This window comes from Eurosta solidaginis, chromosome 4 (genome assembly GCF_040869045.1).
Source record: "Eurosta solidaginis isolate ZX-2024a chromosome 4, ASM4086904v1, whole genome shotgun sequence".
NCBI lineage: Eukaryota > Metazoa > Arthropoda > Insecta > Diptera > Tephritidae > Eurosta > Eurosta solidaginis.
Genome location: NC_090322.1, coordinates 10,568,491 through 10,590,208, shown reverse-complemented (window position 1 = coordinate 10,590,208; position 21,718 = coordinate 10,568,491). Strand labels below are relative to the sequence as shown.

General features: G+C 36.3%; 1 long non-coding RNA gene across 1 annotated transcript in view; it reads right to left on the bottom strand.

The window, feature by feature from the left end:
* Positions 1-14,014: 14,014 nt before the first annotated feature.
* LOC137248997 (uncharacterized) overlaps positions 14,015-21,718 on the bottom strand; it is a 178,099-nt gene continuing 170,395 nt past the window's right edge. Inside the window, exon 3 of the long non-coding RNA XR_010952232.1 lies at positions 14,015-15,042. This is a non-coding gene — a long non-coding RNA (uncharacterized lncRNA). The remainder of the gene's footprint in view (positions 15,043-21,718) is intronic.

The window sequence follows — 21,718 nt, the reverse complement described above, 5'->3', positions numbered from 1 at the left end:
GTACAAACAAATTCCAGGGTTACCCTAGGTTCTTTTTACAATATTGTGATTTTCCCTTACTTTGTCTCCACAGCTCTCAACTGAGTATGTAATGTTCGGTTACACCCGAACTTAGCCTTCCTTACTTGTTTTTTGTATGACTTTTCCTACAAATTGAAAAAAATGCGTGCTTGTCCACTACCAATATCCCCGCCTCTTCGGCTATACCCTAGTGATTTGATGCTACTTCAAGGTTGTCGAGGTCCCTTTCCAGCTCCACTGCTTTTAGCATATTGTGATTATTGTTAAGATTAATAGCATCATTGAGCTGATTGTCCGCTTCTAATATCACCACCACCGCTTTCTCTATGCTCTCTTCATTGCCGCTACTTTAAGATTCTCCAGTTTCTTTACTACTTCCCCTATTTTCGACGTATTGGCTTTATTGTCCTTAGGATTCCTCTTTCTAAAGCGCATATAAATACTGCCAGCGTTCCAAGACATTCTGACCAGCTGTGAGTGCAACACATCCTCTGTTTCCTTATTAATTTGGATGTAGTTCTGGCCCACCTTCGTGCATCGAAATACATGAAGCACCTACCAATCCTGTGTCCGGGTGTCATCACAGGTCATTGTGGTATCGCACCAATGCTCCGACGATGGCGAATGCCAACAAGCTCCATCTGCAGAAGCTGTCAGGATGAGGAGGAAGAGGAGTCGATTCACCACTTTCCCTGCCGATGTCCGTCGCTTAAAAGAAGAAGGCTTAGATTTCGGGACCACGGTTTTTCGACAGCCTGGCAGAGGTTGGGAAGGTCGACGTCTTGTTTCTTCTGGGGTTCATCACGGAAAACAAGTGGTTCATTGAGGACCACGAGGAGGTAATGGGGTTAAACGAATGTGTCGCCACCACGCACTTACTGAGGGCACTCACAATGGACAAAAATGTATCCGAGTGGAAGTGTGGGTAATACCCACGCACGCCCTCTTAACCTAACCTACCAATCCTGTGTTGGTATTTTCGTGTTTTGATGCTGCAGCATGCTTAGCGGTTCCTCCGACTTCACCACACGCGGTATACAAACCTTGGCCTTTGATATTGTGGGTATCAGTGCTCTAGATATCACCTTCAACCTCGCGCATTCTTGTCTTTGGAAGTCTGCAGCAACTCTTTGCAGCCATTATAAAGTCGCATTATTGCTGCAGATCATCAGTTTAGCTATTTCAAAGGTTGTTAGCGCTTTACTCCGTTCATTATGCAACATTTTGATCATGATACTAATCAACTCCCTTTCTTCGAATCTGTTCCTTTTGGTTGACATCTGCACATTAGGATTGCTGTAATATACTAGTGCCATATTCAGGGTGATGACAACCGGAGTCTGATCGTCTGATCGTTACCTCACTTTAGCTTATAAATCTTTCCGTCTCTAGGGGGTTTGGCTGCAAATTTTCAAATAGACGCGCTCCGAATAACACCCTGGATTAGGGGGTTGACAGTTGTTTGTCATCGACATTTCGCCGGCCTCCTATGCAGCAAAACTGCGTAAATGAAGGCTTCTAAATCGCTCAATCCAATAATCTGGCCATAGAGTTCGGCTAAGCCCTCAAATCAACAACAAGTTGCCTGTCATAATGAGAGAAAGTATGACATAGATATACAAAAATAAATTTTGTAGTTCTTTAAAACCAATAAAGTTTGAATTGACTTCGTCATCTTTTCGTGCATTTCAATGTTTGTATTCTGTCAATATCAATTTAAATTCTTTTGAATTTGAATTTGCGCTGTTCAAAAAAAAATGAAATTTTCTGTTCGTACCTCAGAGGTTTCGCTCATCTAGTCATTCTCTAATTAACTTTGCCACACGCAATGTAAACAATAAAAATCTTGCCTACCGCATATAATTAGTACAAGTTTAAACAAAAGACTGAAGCAGCGAACCCGCTGAAATAATAACATGCATATGCCTGTCTTTGAACGTAATTTCTCAAAATTGTGCAGCAGCCAATGAATCAACTGCACTTATGTACTATCAAATTGGGTGCTTGTAAACAATTATTTTTATATCGAAAAATTAATTAAGCCAAATAAGTAGAAATTACAAAAAAAAAAAGTTCTACGAAGAATTCCTAAAATAGGTTAATAGCATAGTAGCGGCATGTTGTTGCGCGTAAAATAAAAAAAAATTTAAAAAAAAACGAATCATCACAGCTGCCCAGCTCTGCGTGCGACCGCATGTGGCGTAGCATAACCAACATAGAAATATCAATTTCAGTTTCGGTTAGATTTGCGGTTCAAAAATTAATGAATTGGGTGCGATGTTGGAATTGATTTTGAGCAGCCGATAAAAGCTTTCAATTGCGCGCGTATTCAATTCTAATAAGAAACTGAGGTTTTCTTCATTAGCAGCTTACAAATGAGCAGCGTTTACTTTGGGTTTGAGAAATTTTTATACTCAGCTCAGCAGAGCTCACAGAGTATATTAATTTTGTTCACATAACGGTACCCCGTAACGGCATAAATGAATCGAGAAAGATATAGACATCTATATATCAAAATGATCTGGGCAGAAAAAGAAATTCATTTATCCATGTCCGTCCGTCCGTCCGTCTGTCCGCAAATACGGTAACTTGAGTAAATTTTGAGGTATCTTGATGAAATTTGGTATGTAAGTTCCTGGGCACTCAACTCCGATCGCTATTTAAAGTGAACGAAATATCACTATAGCCACGCCCACTTTTTCGATATCGAAAATTTTGAAAAACCGAAAAAATGCGATAATTCATTACCAAAGACGGATAAAGCGATGAAACTTGGTAGGTGGGTTGACCTTATGACGCAGAATAGAAAATTATGACAATGGGCGTGGCACCGCCCACTTTTAAAAGAAGGTAATTTAAAACTTTTGCAAGCTGTAATTTGGCAGCTGAGTATGTAATGTTCGGTTACACCCGAACTTGGTCTTCCTTACTTGTTTTTTGTAGCTTTGAAGGTAATTGCATGAAAGTTAAGTTCTTGTACTTGTTGTTGTACAGTAAAAGCATGCTGATTGAGTAATTGATATTACATACATACACACAAACGTTTATATATGCCAATGAAGTTTGTGCCTTCACCTCGAATATACATACTTACCTTTTTTTAATGTTACTAAGCGTTTTTGTTGTTGTTCATTTGAATATTCTCTTTTTAATTTGCTCAATGAATGAAATGAGCAAATCATTGGAAAGTAAATAAAATTCACTAGAAAATTGTTTATTGTTTTTTACTTTTTGGCTATTATTTAATGCTACTGTGTACCGTTATTTGGCACAAAAAGCATTTTTATTAGATCTGCAAGTATGGGCAAAAACGCCCATAGTTATGAAGATGGAGTCACGCTGCAGACTGTTTTATATTCAAAAATGTTGGGTGTAACGTTCGATCAGGATCGACATTTTGGCGTGCATGCATCAGCAATTGTACCTGAAGTCCAGAATCACAACAAAATCCTCAAATATCTTGCCGGTATCATTTGGCGTAAAGATAAAGAAACGCTCACCATCAGTTACAAACCGATTGGCGGACCGCTTGCATGCTATGGATCTCCAATATGGTCACCGAACCGTAAAGAAACACAAAGGAAGAAACTACAGGCCTGTAAAAACACCGTTCTCAGAAATTATACAGGTTTTCTTCATATGTCACCAAAACAGCATCTATTCGCTGCCAATACATGTCGCGCCTCTCAGTGTGCACGTACCTCTATCATTAACGGCTAAGATGCTACGTGGGTTATGCGGTATATCGCTACGGCCAATTTTTATATATCTCTTCAACCGCATATTCTGAAGCTTTTTTGGACCGATATGTACTCAAAAGTTTACAGAATGGAATTTTCAGACAGGCGTGTAACTGATCCTGAAGCGATCAGGACCTCGATGCTCGATCTAAGACTTTGGCTAACCCTTACACATTTCTTCTACCGACTAAAATTTGTTTGCTGCCTTCAAGATAGGATGCAATGCTGACTCCAGAAATCTATTTGAAAGTAAGACGACCCAAGGATTTCACGCCGTCAAAAGTAGATCTTTTGCTTTATGGTTAGGCTAAGCCCACTGCTGGTGACTCCGCACTCATAGTTAATATATACGGGATATGGCTGACAGCAGGCCGCAAAACTATTTGAAAGTCTAGCGTTGAATAGATGAAGCGAAATTGCAACTTCTACAGTTTTAATCGCCTGCTTTTTTCAAATGCTGAAGATCTACCTAGAAATTGAAGCCAGAATCTCCACTAAGCATGTTCGGTAAGTATACTGAACCCAGAGCCTCCACTAAGCATCTTTACAAACTATAAACAAAACAGAACAAAAAACGTCGTCATCGCCGCCAATTTTTCCCCCATTTGCGTTTCTCGCTTAAAAAGCCCTATATATCTTGAACCAAGCAAGACCTATTAAACTTTTTTATTTCATTACATAGCTACCTACTTGTAGATTAAGACACAATTTGATTCAAGGTTCCACCCTTAACGGTTCAAGAGATATACACAATAGTCTGTTTAGTCGCCAGTAGTTGTCGATAAACCAGATATCTCTCATAACACTTGAACCGGTAATGATGGAACCTTGAACCAAATTGTATCTTAATCTACAAATACGTAGCTATGTAAGGTAACAAAAAAGTTAAGTAAGTCTTGCTTGGTTCAAAAGATAAAGGGCAATGTAGGTGTTGGGTCGTTTGTGTACCAATGAACTCCTTTTTGGCCTTGAAGGGTTGAAGTTGGAACTTTATATCAAACTGTGGACTAATCTATAGGTAGTTAGCTATATATTGCAAAAACAAAAACTTTGTCATTTGGCTTGGTTCAACAGATATACACAAATTTACAGTAGTCATCTGAGTCATTTGCACTTGGAGCCAACGGCCTAAAAGTATGCAATGGTCGAGTTAGAGGAAACAATAAAATTTTACACACACACCCACACATATTAGTGAAAATTGTCTGCTTTTGTAGTTCTGCGTGCCTGGTAAATTCATCAATGTGATCAATGTGGAAAAACGAAAAACGCGAATGAAAAAAAAATTATCCGCCGGGGATGATGATGATATGACGTTTCTGTTCTATGTGGAGTAGTAATTTTGCCAAATACAGAATGCTATTTCTGATACCGCTATGGAAGATGCTTAGCAGAGATTCCGAGTTCAGTAGGAAGGAAAAATTCCATAAAGGATTTAAAAAAAGCACAGAGTTGTGGAAAGTAGACACTATAATGGGATGAAGTGCAATATAATCATCGTGATCAGAGGATGAAAAAGGCTTAAGGTACGAAAGTCGTCATATAAATAAGTACGTGGATCGAGCCCCTATGGCCACCTACAGTATTTAAGACAAAGGATGATGGTATAACAAGAGTGTGACTGGATGCATATTGCTTAGGGCTGCGGATATGCACTCATGTGTGGGCCCAGTGCCATAAGATTCCAATAAACCATTGCATTTACTGAGGAGTTTTTTTACGGCTTTGTAGCATTTGTTGTAGACAATGGCGAGGAACTTGGAAACCAATTGACCGAGTTCCTCTTGGAGTGTACGTTACGGTCTACCAATCTCTGGTAGTTGCAATTCTTAAGCCCAGTTGCTACTTATGTTCTACGTAACGCTTTGATTGCGTTGCTAAGCCTTTACAGCGTCACAAGATAAAAATGAAACGCCTTGTCTGTTTCTTCGCATCACAGTGGCTAAAGTGTTTATGTTAAATAGTGGCTACCGAACTCAGCACAACGTTTCGGGATCGGTGAATACGATTTCCAAAGTTACTAAACGAGCTATTGCCTCAAAATTGATCAGAGCTTGTAGTTGTACCGGTGTGTAGAAGCTGCATACATCAGTGAGAATTTAAGGCGTGTACTCTGAAACACGCATACATACTGCAGCTCCGTCTCCTTACGACTTGGCACACTGCCAGGAAGGTCGGAAGAGTAAAGATTACTTGCGGTTACACAACACGCCAGATTGCGCTACTTACCGTCAGTAAATAACTCAGATTTCTAGCTGGCTCAGATCGCCCAAACTAAAGTCCGTTATGTGAAGATTGAAGACACGGAGGAGATTCAGACCGATTCACACCTGTAAATTTCACGCTTGACTTTTTATGCCGACTCCGAACGGCATATTCCGAAGCTCTTCTTTGCCGAAATGTACTCAAAGTGCTTGCAGAATGAATTTTTCAGACTGGGTTACACGCCTGTACACTGATCTTCAAGGAATCAGGAACTCGATGCTCGATCCACGATTTATACTTACCGGACTAGTTTCATGAATTTTATCAAGCTCGCAGAACTAACAAAGCAGACAATTTTCATCAATACGTGTGGGTGTCAAATTTTTTTGCTGCCTCAAAACGGACGTTGCCTTTTAGGCCGATGTTCCAAGTGCAAATGACACATAAAACTACTGTAAGTTTGGGTATATCTCGTGAACCAAGCCAAATGACAAAGTTTTTCTTTTTGCAATATATAGGTACGTACCTCTAGATTAATCCATAATTGGATATCAAGTTCCATCATTAACCCTTGAAGGCGAAAATGTGAATTTTAAAACCAACTAAAATTGCCCTATATCTCTTGAGCCAAGCAAGATTTTCTAAATTTTTTTGCTGCCTTATATAGATCCCTATTTTTAGATTAAGATACAATTGGATATAAGGCTCCAGCATTAACCCTTCAAGGCAAAAAAGGCAATTAGTTGGTACAGAAATGACCCAGCACCCAAATCTCTTGAACCAAACAAGATTTTCTTAGGTCTTGTTTTCCATTTTAGAGCCATCTTTCTGCAGATTAAGACGCAATTTGATTCAAGGTTCCATCAGTAATGGTTCAGTTTCTACGTGGGTTTTATCAGTTGATCTATTCGTTATGACTACTAACTGCTTTTTGTGTATATCTCTTGAACCAAGCCAAATTACAAAGCTTTTGTTTTTGAAAAATATAAGATTTAGTCGTAGAGTAATCCACAATTTAATATATAATTCCATTATTAACCCTTCACGCGAAAATCGAAACTTATCGGTACACAACTGATACAGCACCTATATCTCTTAAACCATGCAAGATTTTCTGAACTTTTTTCTAGCATTCTATAGTCACCAGCAAACAGATTGGAACACAATTTGTCCAGCATTCTATTTGACTTGGTTCAAAAGATATACACAAAAGGAACCGTAATACTCGAAAAACCGATTAATGCACCTTAACCGTTAGCGATAGAAGTCTAAGTGAAATTGTGCCTCCATCTACGAATAGGTACCTACATAATGCAACAAGAAAAGTTTTGAAATTTTGCTTGGTTCAGGAGATATACACAATAATCGGTTTAGTGATTGGTAGTTTTTGGCAAACAGATATCTCACGTAGCGCTTGAACCGTTAATGATGGCACCTTGAATGACATTGTGTCTTTATCTGCAAGATAAAGGAAAAGATAGCTATATAATGTGAAAAAAAAGTTCAGAAAATCTTGCTTGGTTCAAGAGATATTGAAAAATTTAGGTGCTGGGTCATTTGTATACCGTTAATTCTCACTTTTGCCTTGAAGGGTTAATGATGAAACTTTATATCAAAATGTAGATTAATCTACAAGTAGGTGGCTATATAACCCAACTTGATTCCATATTCGATCACTAACGGTTCAAGCGCTACGTGAGTTATCATATTACAGAAAACTACTCAACACTAAACCGATTATTGTGTATATCTGCTGAATCAAGCAAAATTTCCAAATTTTTTTGCATTATATAGCTACCTACTCGTATATTGCGGCACAATTTGACTCGAGGTTATGTCATTAACGGTTAAAGCGCTAAGTGGATTAATCGGGTTTTTGATTATTACTGTTCCTTTTGTGTATATCTCTTGAACCATGAATGATGGAACGTTGAAATAAATTGTGTCGTAATGTAGAAAATCTTGCTTGGTTCAATAGATATGGGGCAATTTAAGCGCTGGGTTATTTGTGCGCCGATAATTTCCAATTTTTGCTTGGAAGAGTTTATGATGCAACTTTATATCAACTTGTGGATTAATCTGCAAGCATGTGGCTATGTGAATACAAAACAAAAAACAATATTAATTATGCTTCGTTCAAGCGGTAATCACAAAAAGCAGTAAGTAGTGAGCACTGATGGATGAACCAATCAGTCGAAATCATCATAAAAAAATAAAAAATAAAAACATTTTAAATTTATATATTTTAATTACCGAATCAAATCTCTATTTTTAAAATGAAAAAAGGAACATTTTTTATAAAAACTCAAATTTAAAAAAATTGAAAAAGGCAGTTTCGAGAAATTTCATAAGAAAAACAAAATTCATTTGAATAAAAATTTAAAATTTTACCAAAAATAATGAACTAAGTCATACATCGCCACAAAAAGTTTTAAGCTTCAGAAAGAAAATTAATTTTTGAAACGAAATCATAAAAAAAAACTAGAAAACAAGATTGTGGTCACAATTTTTTAATATCATCCAATTTTTCGGTAAGTCATTGTTTTGAATTTTTAAAAAATCTTGATTATACTTCACCTTCTGTTTTCGTTCGAATCGCTAAACTGGCAAATAAATAATGCAAAAACTCAGTATAACAAATTGTTCTTTATTTATAACACTACCATGGTGGTAGTACTTTGCAATTAAATTACTCGCGTACTTCACTTACAACGTTTTAAAATCCAGCTGTTTGACCATCTTTTAGACTGCTCCACTTTTATACTCTAAGTTGGCCGCGTTTACTAATTTCTGCCAAGGTCTAGACTTTTTGCTAACAGCCGTAACGAAGAGTTGCTTTATTGTTTCTCAGTTCTGTATCACAAAGCTGCTTAGTTAGTTCTCGTTTCTGTATCTCGTATTTGCTTTGACCACATTTATGTATATCGGTAGTTTATGTTAGGTCATATGCGCTCTTGAAATATTCTCTGTTGGCTTCTTTGTATGTGGTTGTTTATGCCCTGCTACTAATGTTGTCCAGCATTTATTACTAGCGGAATAGTGACGTATCGAAGCTGCTAATATTCCCTACAATATTATGAAATTTTTTGGAAAAATATTCTGATGACATTACTAAAAATTTTAATTAAAAATAAAAAAAAGAATTAAAATTTTCGCAAAAAAATTAAATTTTTATAAAAATTATAACTTGGCTAATTTTAAAGACTAGAAAACTCATTTTAATGGAAATGGGGTTATTAAATTTTTCAAAAAAATATTTTCATACAAAATATTTTGCTACTTTTATAAAAAATATTTAATTTTCTTAAAAATAAGGACTTTAAAAATTCCATAAAAAATATTTTCAAAAATATGTATACAATTTTGTTAAAATGTAAAATTGTATGAAAATTATCGCTTTTTGGGGCCTCTAACCTTTCTGTGATAAAATTTTTTATACAAATCGAGTTTTTTTGCTGAAAATTTTTATAAAAAAGAAATTTTAAAATTACCAAAAAATTTTTAAACAATTGTTTTTGTTGTATCGGCTTATTGATAAAGGATTCAACGTTCGATTCGAGCTCAAAGTCAGAGCAATAATTTGTATGATTATTACAACAATTTATCGATCATAGAAAAAAAAAACAATAATTATCATATAAATTATTGTTCCGGCCTTGAGCTCGAATCGAACTTTGAAGTTTTTTTAAATTATTTTTGATATTATTGACCTTCAATATACAAAATGTCGTTAACTTTTACTTTTTTACTTGTTATTATTTTCAAGAATTTTTTTTTTATATCTTGTTAAATTTCAAAAAACATAAAATATTGAAACAAAATTCAAAGCTTAAAAATTATAAAAAGATTTTTTTACTTAAAAAATGTACTTATATATATTAAAAAAACAAAAATGTTTTAAAATAATTGACACAACAAAAAAAAAAAATTATAAAAATTTTTCAATAGCAAATTCAATAGCTAAACTTCGCATGTCGCGGCTAAAACCTACTTTCAATACTTTTTATTAGCTTCATGCCGAAATAAATTCTATTTGGCGCAGTTAAACACAAATAAAATTTTATTTCGCATTTAACGGTTAATAACAAGGGCCACCAAAGTCACAACAACAGTAAAAATTTCAATATTTATTTTTCTCATATAAAATAAATGAAGAACAATAATAGCAGAATAGTAAATTTACTTTTAATGACTTTTGTTGTTTTTATTTCAACACTCAAAGGCACATCAAAAATTTATTACAAATTGGAAGAAAGGTAAATTGAAATGCCGTTATATGCACAAAAGACAAGAAATGTAAACAAAAATTGTAAAAAAATGCAAAATGAAAAATAAATACTTCAAAATATAAAATAAAGTAAATATAGTAAACAAAGTTGAAAGCGTTACAAATAAAAAGCAACCTAAGCAAATAATATTCTTAGTACAAAGAAGAAAGCGTTGGCGAAGGTTCAAAACAATTGAAAAATAAATATTTTAATACTAATTCATAGTTTTACTGTTGCCTGAAGTCTTGAGCTTTTTGAAGTATTGACTGAAACAGCACCAATACGTTTCTCACAATCCAAGGGTATTATTCCTTTGTTTATTGGAAGCATTTTCCGTTTGTTATCAAACTTTATTTATCGTAAACCGGTCATCATTTTGCCATCTTCAGAGTTATTTTCCCTTATGACAACGAAAAATGGTAGAAATTTGTGTAAGAGACAGCCCAGTTTCATATTCAGTGTGTTCTTTTCATCCGACAACGAAAAATGACCTAGAAGATGAAAACATTTAGTTCAGAGGTAGCACAGTTTCGAGGTTGTGCCATCTTCAGTGTAACGAAAAATGTAACAAAAGATCGCACAGATCTGGTTTTGAGACCAGTTCATGAAATATGGAAGTAAATACGGTTAAAAATTAGGTTTGGCGACCCCAGTTTTGGCATTCTGCTATCTTCAGAGTTATCAACTCAATTCCGGCAACGAAAAATGGCACAGAAGATGGTACAAGCTTTGTTTAGAGACAACACAGTTTCGTTATTGTGATATCTTCGGTTTTATTTTCACTGCCGAAAATGAAAAATGGCACTGAAGATGGCACAAATTTGGTTTGGAGAAAACACCGTGTTAGTGTAGCGGCATCTTCAAAAGTTGGCACATTTTTTGGAGACAAACCGGTTTTGTCATTGTGCCATCTTCAAAGTTATCCGATTTGTTCATTGTGCCAGCATCATCCCTATCGATAGCGAAAAATTTGTTCATTGTGCCAACATCAGTGTCATCTTCCCTATCGATAACGAAAAATTGCACAGAAGATGGCACAAATTTCATTTAGAGAAATACCGGCTACTTCAGTGTCATCTTCTCTTCTGAGCACAAAATATTTCACAGAATAATTGACAAATGTGGTTTCGAGAAACAACATTTTATCATTATCTTCAAATGTCATCTTGCCTTTCGAGAACAAAAATTGCCACACATTTATTTAAAAAACAACCGGACTTTGACAATGTTGCATCTTCAGTAATATCTTCATTTTCAGAACTAAACATCGCACAGACGCAGTCACAAATTTGATTTAGCGATAACACAATTGCGAAGTTGTTCCATCTTCAGTGTAATATCCCGAAAAATGGCACAGAAAATGGGAGATAGTGATATTTCAGTATCCGAGAATGAAAAACGGCAGAAAAAAGACACGAATTTTATTTCATAGTTGCGCCATCTTCAGTGTGATTTTCTCTTTAAAAAAAAATTAAATTTTTAACACACCTCGGATGCTGCAGCTACGCAGCAAATTATTTCGGCGATATACAATGCTTAGCCAAAGGCGGCTTTATTTTAAAATTAAGAGATGCTTACACATCGCGCAGACTTTGTTCCTTTTGATCTTTGGTTTTCATGTATTCCACAGTTTTCCAAAAAATCTTTTACTATCGGTATAATTATTTCTACCTTAGCAAAGAAAACATTTTAGTTATAACTCCTTCGTGTAGAATCATCGAACTTTGCAATGCTAATCGAAAATTTAAAAGGGAATTTTAACTGTCTAGAGCTCGAAGAATGTAGAGCTCTGACAATCACAACGACTTTATGGTTTGTACAGTGTCTTCGTAACCGTAAAGAAGACTCTTGTACAAAGGCACAGTTTTGAAGAGAAAAAAACCATTATGACTATGAGTATCTACTCGGGCGCCATTTGTGCGCTGAGCACTGAGTAAGACTGTGGTAGCACAATGGGCAATATATTAGTGGATCAAGCGGTAGTACTGGTGAACCGGTGGATGGTGTCGGTGTTGTTGATGTTGTTGTTGTTGTATCGGTGTCTTGTTTCGCAACTTTTTGCTGATAGGTGCCGATAAACTGATGAACTATAAACTAGTGGAGTTTGGTTGCTTGATGGGGAATGATGACTGGACGGCTTATGATTGGTCACACGGTTGATTGGTGAAGACTTTCAGAAGCATCAAACCATGCTAGCAGCTTTAAAAGATCTTAAAATTTCTGTTCTGTGTTTGAAAAGACCAAGAGCGGTGATGAGATAGCCAGGATAACACAATTCAAGTAAAATCGAAGAGAAGAGCTATGACTTCCCACTCCTCTAATTCTGATGTAAAATAAATCTAAAAATATTTTAAATTTATAATTAGAGAAAAACATCATTAGTGATTAAAAAAAAAAATATGTAAATTTGATAATTAAGTTTTTCATAGAATATAAATTAGTCTAAAAGTAATTATGCCCAAGATACCTGATCTTAGCATTGCATAGTCCCTCGAATTCTATAAAACTTTTAATTATTTCTTAAAGATGCAATCTTAGTACAAAGTTCAACTGCTAACAAACAAAGAAAACAAAAAATGGAAAGCGTTTTATGTTTAAAAAATGTCTGCTGCTTTCTTAGCCTAAACGATTACTAATCTTAAAACAAATATCTGGCACTGAGAATACCAAATGCGGTTATAGTGAAAATATGCTAAATAGAATGTAAATATTCAAAGAAACATAAAAGGCGTTCGCACATTCGTCATAGCCGTTCATGATCGAGAAAAATGTTAATTTCAGATGCCAAACGAAAATAAGCCAAAAAATTTGAAAAAAAAAAAAAATCAACAAAAATTCCAAGCAGTTTCATCCAACCAAAAACAACATAACCCCAGACTCAGGTCGCAATCCAAACTCGCTGACCAAACGATGCCACAAGCCAATCGGAAGCTGAGTTAATGTCGAAACCATAGAAAATCGCTCAGCTAAAATAATCAATACGAGAATACGTGGAAACTAAGCATTAACCGTTACACATTGGCATTGCTATGCTAATTTAATTTGTACAAATGTTTATTGAAAGAATAAACAAAAAAATTTAGCGATGGAGCTGCGGTGCGGTGAGAGCACTGAAATCATTAGCTCGAGGCGACAAGAATTCTGACTAAGTAAAAAAACGAAAAGTAAAATACGAAAGCAAAAAATCATTCAAAAGCGTCTTAGGAATTAATGAGCGTGCTTTAACGGTTATTTCATGATGTTCGCATTGCTGTTAAGAGGATTGAAAAGGAATTGAAGGAAAAAAGGTTTAAAAAAATATTTGAATTGCATAAGAGAGCTTTGGCCGAAATTCGCTAGCAAAATTCGGAACCGAATTTACTTAAAATATTTAGCAGCAAATTCGCATTCGCTCAAGAAATTGCATTTAAATTCGACGTAATCTTTGGCCTAACATTCGTCTGCCTTATTTTAATAAGCGCAATTCGCAATTAAATTTCCATTTTCTTGCGCAAAAATTTGTTAGGAATTCGCCAGCGCAGAGCACAAGTAAATTTGCAGTTACCCAAGAAAGTATCATAAATTCGCTTAAATATTTGAGTTACATAAGAAAGGTTTACCCGAAATTCACCAGCGAAATTGACTGCATATTCTCCTTTAAAATTTAGACTGAAAATTCGCTTTTCCACAAAATTCCGTTTCTCTTAAATTCACGGGTGAAATTCGCTAAACACTTTTGTTCGCATAAAAAACTCAAAATTAGCTAGAGAAATGGCATTCGTCTGAAACAATGCGCGGAAGCTCGAGAGTATATGTGGGCTAAAATTCGCCTGCCGTATTTTACTTCAACGCAATTCGCTATTGAATTTCTAATTTTTCGCTCAAAAATTTGCTCGCCAGGCTAAGACTCCAGCTGTTAGGAGTGATAAACCCACCAGATATAGAAGCAGACAGTGGCATAGGTCCTAGAAAGCTTCTAGTATTTTACAAGAGGACGGAGCTATTTTATAACATAGATCCTGATATTGGCTAGGGTTTCGTCATTAAACAGACTTCTGGTAACACTAAAAGTTTATTCAGTCTATGTGAGATACACATGGACCGGCCAGTTCCACCTTACCTCACCTCCCTTTTACCCAAATATTTGTTCGCCAGTGAAATTATGGAACGTATTAGCACTTTCCTCAGTACGCTCATGCACGTTTGCCCTGAAACTCGCTCTTGAAATTCGCATTCGCTTAAAAACTCAGTTCTTATCCCTCTTCATGGCTGACATTTTTTCCCTCGTTTGTCATCCCTGTCTTTTTTATCTGTTCCTTATTCCCCTAATTCAACGATTTTCTGGTCATATTTGGTTTATGTGCACTCACTTAGCTTTGAGTATTTCGGCGACAAGGTGTGTCTGTCGTAAGAGGTGACTAAATTCATCGAGCTAGTACAAGGAGGTGATAGTGAAGGATTTATACCAGGCAAAGTATTTCCCATATCCGTGCTACCTGTCGAAAATTGTTTCCTTAATTATAGCATTGCCATTGGTTTCCCATCTACTTATAAGGTATAAAGATTGTTGCTCAATGGCAAGTCTTTCAAAAATTGATCGAAAGACATCGCAACCCTTACACTACCTAGCAAAAATGGTTTTCTAATTTTTTTTTTTCTTAAATTTTCAAGTTTCTATCACATTGAGTACGATCACGATCCTTGCACCACCAAGCGAAATTTTTTCCCTCGTGAAAGTTGTCATGGGGTTCTGAAGTATGTTTTAAGTCTCCAGACTCTGGCTTTCTCTTGCAAGATTCCCAAATTTTGTACTGAAATTCGCGGAAAACCTGAAACGAAACAAATAAAAAAATAGATGAAAATGACACACTCAGAAATTTAAATTATGCTAATTATCCCTAAATCTGTTTTTTTCAGACTTATGTACTGAATGCATAACTAACTTCGTAAATTTTTTTTATTGTTTCAAATATTTGGTTGCAGAATCCACACGTGTTGTATATTTCACGTCAAAAAAAAGCTGATATGTACACGGTTGAAAATTTTGGTTTAAATCTTAAACTTTCTGGTCTACATATGTAATCATAGCAATATTTATTAATTTTTGTAGACCGGTTGTAATGCAACATAAAAATGCAATTAAACAGCTTTTATTTGCTATGTCTTTATATGTATGTTTACTGTATTTGATTCTTTAAAACGCGAACGCTGGGTGTTTTTGCCTAGGATACGAAAGACTTAAGAAACGAACTTGCTTTCCTGAAGTTGCTCGCAGAGCAGTAACCATGTAAAAAACTTCTGCATAAGCATTTAAAGTTCTCCTAAAAATAGTAAACTTTTAAAACATATTAAATTAGTAATGTTAAGTTGACAGCTTGGCTTCATTTTTTATATTTTTGATTTGTCCAAATATTCATGAAACTTTGCAAAATGTGAAAGTAAAATGGTTCGTTGGCCGCTTAATCGCCAATTTTTGCATTTATATGAATATGAAAAAGATGAATTAAAAAAATCTATACTAACCGTTACCGTTGTAATAAAACAAAAGTGATTAAATAAATACAGCTTGTAACTGTGATTAAGCGCTGTGGCAAAAACAAATATGCAAAGTAGTTCACTGGGTCGCGTGTCATTGTCATTCGGTGTGCATGAATACGTGTAAAATAAATTGTAAATTATTAAAAATTTATTTCATTATAAGAAGGCTTAAAGACCTGTCGCCTCTTTTTGGTTGCGCTACAAAAATTTCGACTTAATCGACTTGAGGCGAAAAAGAATTTCGCGGCGCAGTTTCGTAGTATTCTTTCTCTTATACTTGAAATTTCCATTCTTTTGCTGCAAAATTGTAATATTTCTCCTTTACGCAACTAACTTTGGCTTAAAAGTGAAAGAACTTACAACAAAAAATAGAAAGTAAAGTTTATTAAAATAACTGCTTAAATATCTGTTATTCTTATTACGGTCTTTAAAGGCTTGAATTGTATTTAATTACTAGCAGACCCGGCAGACGTTCTTCTGCCCTAAATTTGGCCTATCTGCATATATTTTAATAAGATTTTTCCGTCTAACTCTGCCCTACCCCTCTACACTTTTTCCTAATCTTTTTATTCACTCCTCCCTCCGTCTTTTTCGCTTCATCTCCATCTTCGTCTCATTCTATCTCTTTCTCAGTCTCCTTCTCTCTTTTCTCTTCTCTCAAGTTTTTCTCCTTCTTCTTCATCTCTTATTGCCAGTCCCAGAGGGTGCTATGTATTTGGTTCCAGTCTCATTCCGAGTCTCAGTCCCAGTCCCACTCCGAGCCTCAGTCTCAGTCCCAGTCCTAGTCCTAATCCCATTCCCAGCCCGCCTATGGTATACTTCTCGGAAAAAAGCATCGTAAATACTAATATAGGCAAATTTATATACGAAATTTCAGGCAAATCGAATAGGACGTATGTAAATAGGTATGTGGGTATTATTAATTCTTGTCTTTATTTCGGCTTTGCATGCATATTTATCAGTTTTGCCAGGTTGATGCGACTAAATCGAATATCACAATGAACTTTAGAGCTCTCAGCAACAGCTTTCATTTGATATCCATAATACACACACATCCATGTTTTGGCCTATATCTCGAGACCCTAGTCACTGAGCGGTGTAAAACTTACTCTGTATTATAGCACACATCAACAGCTTCAATTTGATACCCATAATATAAAAACACATTCTAGGTATATCCGGTTCCACGTTTTGGGCTATATCTCGAGACCCTAGCCTCCCAGTTGTATGAAAATTATCCTGTACTATAGCACCCATCAGCAGCTTTCATTTGATATTCATATTGTATAAACACATTTTAGGGGTACCCGGGTCCACGTTTTGGGCTATATCTCGAGACTCTAGCCTCCCAGTTGTATGAAAATTATCCTGTACTATAGCACCTATCAGCAGCTTTCATTTGATATTCATATTGTATAAACACATTTTAGGGGTACCCGGGTCCACGTTTTGGGCTATATCTCGAGACTCTAGCCTCCCAGTTGTATGAAAATTATCCTGTACTATAGCACCCATCAACAGCTTTCATTTGATATCCATATTGTATAAACACATTTTAGGGGTACCCGGCTCCACGTTTTGGGCTATATCTCGAGACTCTAGCCTCCCAGTTGTATGAAAATTATCCTGTACTATACCAATCATCAACAGCTTTCATTTGATATCCATATTGTACAAACACATTCTAGGGGTACCCTTTTCCACGTTTTGGGCTATATCTCGAGACTCTAGCCTCCCAGTTGTATGACAATTATCCTGTACTATACCAATCATCAGCAGCTTTCATTTGATATTCATATTGTATAAACACATTCTAGGGGTACCCTTTTCCACGTTTTGGGCTATATCTCGAGACTCTAGCCTCCCAGTTGTATGACAATTATCCTGTACTATACCAATCATCAACAGCTTTCATTTGATATCCATATTGTACAAACACATTCTAGAGGTACCCTTTTCCACGTTTTGGGCTATATCTCGAGACTCTAGCCTCCCAGTTGTATGACAATTATCCTGTACTATACCAATCATCAACAGCTTTCATTTGATATCCATATTGTACAAACACATTCTAGGGGTACCCGCGTCCACGTTTTGGGCTATATCTCGAGACCCTAGCCTCCCAGTTGTATGGAAATTATCCTGTACTATAGCACTCATTAACAGTTTTCATTTGATATCCATATTGTATAGACACATTCTAGGGGTACCCGGGTCCACGTTTTGGGCTATATCTCGAGACCCTAGCCACCCAGTTGTATGAAAATCATCCTGTACTATAGCACTCATCAACAGCTTTCATTTGATATCCATATTGTATAAACACATTCTAGGGGTACCAGGGTCCACGTTTTGGGCTATATCTCGAGACCTAGCCTCCCAGTTGTATGAAAATTATCCTGTACTATAGCACTCATCAACAGTTGTCATTTGATATCCATATTGTATAAACACATTCTAGGGGTACCCGGGTCCACGTTTTGGGCTATATCTCGAGACCCTAGCCTCCTAGTTGTATGAAAATTATTCTGTACTATATCACTCATCAACAGCTTTCATTTGATATCCATATTGTATAAACACATTCTAGGGGTATCTGGGTCCACGGTTTGGCTATATCTCGAGACCCTAGCCTCCCAGTTGTATGAAAATTATTCTGTACTATATCACTCATCAACAGCTTTCATTTGATATCCATATTGTATAAACACATTCTAGGGGTATCTGGGTCCACGTTTTGGCCTATATCTCGAGACCCTAGTCACCCAGGAGTATGAAAATTATCCTGTGCTATAGCACTCATCAACAGCTTTCATTTGGTATCCATATGGTATAAACACATTCTAGGGGTACCCGGGTCCACGTTTTGATCAGAAGACCCTAGGCACGTAGCAAAAAAAAGGTAAACGTTGGCCGATTCTCAGACCTACCCAATATGCTCACAAAATTTCATGAGAATCGGTTCAGCCGTTTCGGAGGAGTCAAGCCTCTAAAACCGTGACAGAAGAATTTTATATATTAGAAGATATGTAGAGATCTCTCTTTGCTAATCTAATTGTTGGTTTATTTTGTCAAAAGTTTTATAATCGATTGCGCGATATCGGTTAACTTTCGTCCACACAAATCGACCCAGGTTAATATGTATAGTTTAAAATAGCATTTGTTTAAGCAGCCGTCAACATCACGGAATCAGCCTTATTAATATCGCATATAAGATCCTGTCACGTGTATTGTGCAAAGATTGAAGCCCACCGTGAATCGTCTGACTAGACCTTATCAGTGCGGCTTCAGACCTGTTAAATTTACCATCAGATTATCAAAATGCACCAAATCTTAAAAAAAAAAAAAAACCGTGAACCAATAATTTACACACATCCCCTCTTCGACGATTTTAAAGCTGCCTTCGACAACACGAAAAGGAGCTGCCTTTGGTTTCCCCGCAAAACTTATCCGGCTGTGCAAGATGACGTTGAGCAACACCATCAGCTCAGTCAGAATTTGGAAGGATCTTTCCGAGCCGTTCGAAACTAAATGTGGTTTCAGAAAGGATGACCCCATATCGTACGATTTCTTCATTCTCTTAATTCTTCTATTAACTCTTCTATTAAAACGTGAAATTACTGGTGTATGTTGATGTCATTGACATCATCGGCCTGATAATAATCGAAGTCTTTTGCTATGACTGCTTACTCCAAACTGGAAAAAGAAGCGCAAAAGATGGGTTTGATGGTGAGTGAGGATAAACGAGGTACCTGCGTAATTTCGCTTCGGCAAGCACGCCACTTTTGGCAACCATAATATCGAAATAGCAAAAGACTTCGTTTATTTGGAAACCAGCATTAACACAAACAACAATAAAGCACTGGAATTCAGCGAAGAATCACTCTTGCCAATAAATGTTACTTTGGACTAGGTAGACAATTGAAAAGTAAAGCTCTCTCTCGGCAAATGAAAACCATGCTCTACAAGTCGCTTATGTACCCGTACTGTTATATGGTGCAGAGCATGGACCATGACAACATCAGATGAAGCGGATCTGAGAGTATTCGAGAGAAAATTTCTTCGAAATATTCACGGACCTCTACGCGTGGCGACGGCGAGCATCGAAGAAGATTTAATGATGAGTTGTACGAACCTTACCCCCGCGGGTAAGGGGGCTTAGAACGAAGCCGTCGCAAATATGGCTGTGTTAAGAGGCGACTAAAATATGAATCTAGGAGCTGTTTGTCGCAATTTATAGCTTATCCAACCCAATTATCAGCCTTACCTATCCGTGCGAATCCTGCTTCTTTAGCAGCCGAGGCTATGGCGACCCCAAGTTACGCACGGAAGTAGGAGCTGTGGGCCGGGTTACGCTATAAGGTTCAATGTGGTCATATTAAAACGTTTTCGAGATGGATGCTTGTACCTTAATGGTGCTTGCTAGTAAGTAAGTATTGAAAAGTTATCGATTTATTTTCGAGAAGTTATCAATTTTGTATCAAAAAGTTATCAAGTTCGATATCTCATAGAAGTGTTCCTAATTTTTTATCAGCATGTTATCGATTTGTCCTTGCGCTTCGAATGCCTCTAGGAGTTACTTTTCAGTTCTAGTGCAGCTTGTAGTGTTGCGTAACGTTACTGAGTGCAGCCAAACGCGCAGTTTCCTTTTCTAACTGTGTGGAAAATATTTTGTGAAATAAACACAAAAAGTCACGAGAGAGCTGAGAAGAGCCAACAGGGTGACACTATTTTCCGATAAGAAAACATCGATCACGTCAAATCATATCCAAACATAGCATTTAAATTAAGTAAATGTCAGTATTCGTTACTTTCCCTTCCGAAAACTCTTTCGTCTCTTCAATATGTGCTTATCTATTTAATAGGTTAAATTAATAATAAATAATCATTTCATAGCTCTAAAAATTATTTTTCAATGCATTGCCATTCCAGCATTTATTGTCCTACTTTTTGGTTACCAAAAAACAGCCGCTATAAAGTGGAATAATACCGGTATCATTTAGCACAAGTGTATTCATGATATACATACACACGCATACTTACATACACACTTATCTTGTTTATAAACATAAATGCAAAATACTCGCTTATTTGTCAGCACCCTTGACTGACAGTTACTACTGTTATTTTCTAACTGCTTGACGCAAGTGCAGATTAATTGAGAAATTACACATTTATGTGGATATTTTTTTATTTGGACTTGCATACACACACATACTTACATATACATATATGGGTACATTTGTAGTGTGGCATAATTCCACGCATTGATATCCGAATGCTTCACAAGTTTATAAAGAAAAAAAAAAAACAAGTAATAACGAAATACGAATATAAAGTATTAAAGAAATTGTACATATGTAAATGGTTTACGCGTAATTGGGATTTCAATTTAATGCAATTTACAGTGGAATGAGCGAGGTGCAGCTGTTATCAAAAAAGAAGTCAAGACATTTTTGAAACCGTATGGATTCGTTGTTGTGTAAACATCTTTACTTACGGTATGAGCGTGCCCAGAATGTAAGCATAAGAAAAGTGCAAGCGTAAGCGTAGTCTTTAGAAGAGGTATGCTGGATTGGGGTATACAGAATGTTAGCGTAAATGCAATAACTACACTGTATCGTAATTTGGGAACAATGTACGTGGTAAGGTTGATGGGAGCGAAATCATACAGCAAACGAAGGCAAGGCGCAAAGGCAAGACAAGCAAAGGAAAGGTAAGCAAATTAAAGAAAAAGAAAGGAGAGGAATGCCCAAGGTAAAGAAAAGGAATAGAATGGAAAGGGGGGGTGGATTAAAGAGAAGATAAAAAGTCAGAACTGAAGTCAAAACGGAAGTCGGAAATAAACCGAACGGCGTGTTGACGATATGTTATCGAAATATTAAAGTTTTGTTATCGATAAGTTAACGATTTGTTATCGACGGGTAATGGGCGTGTTATCCATAACTTGTCGCCGAGTTATCTGTT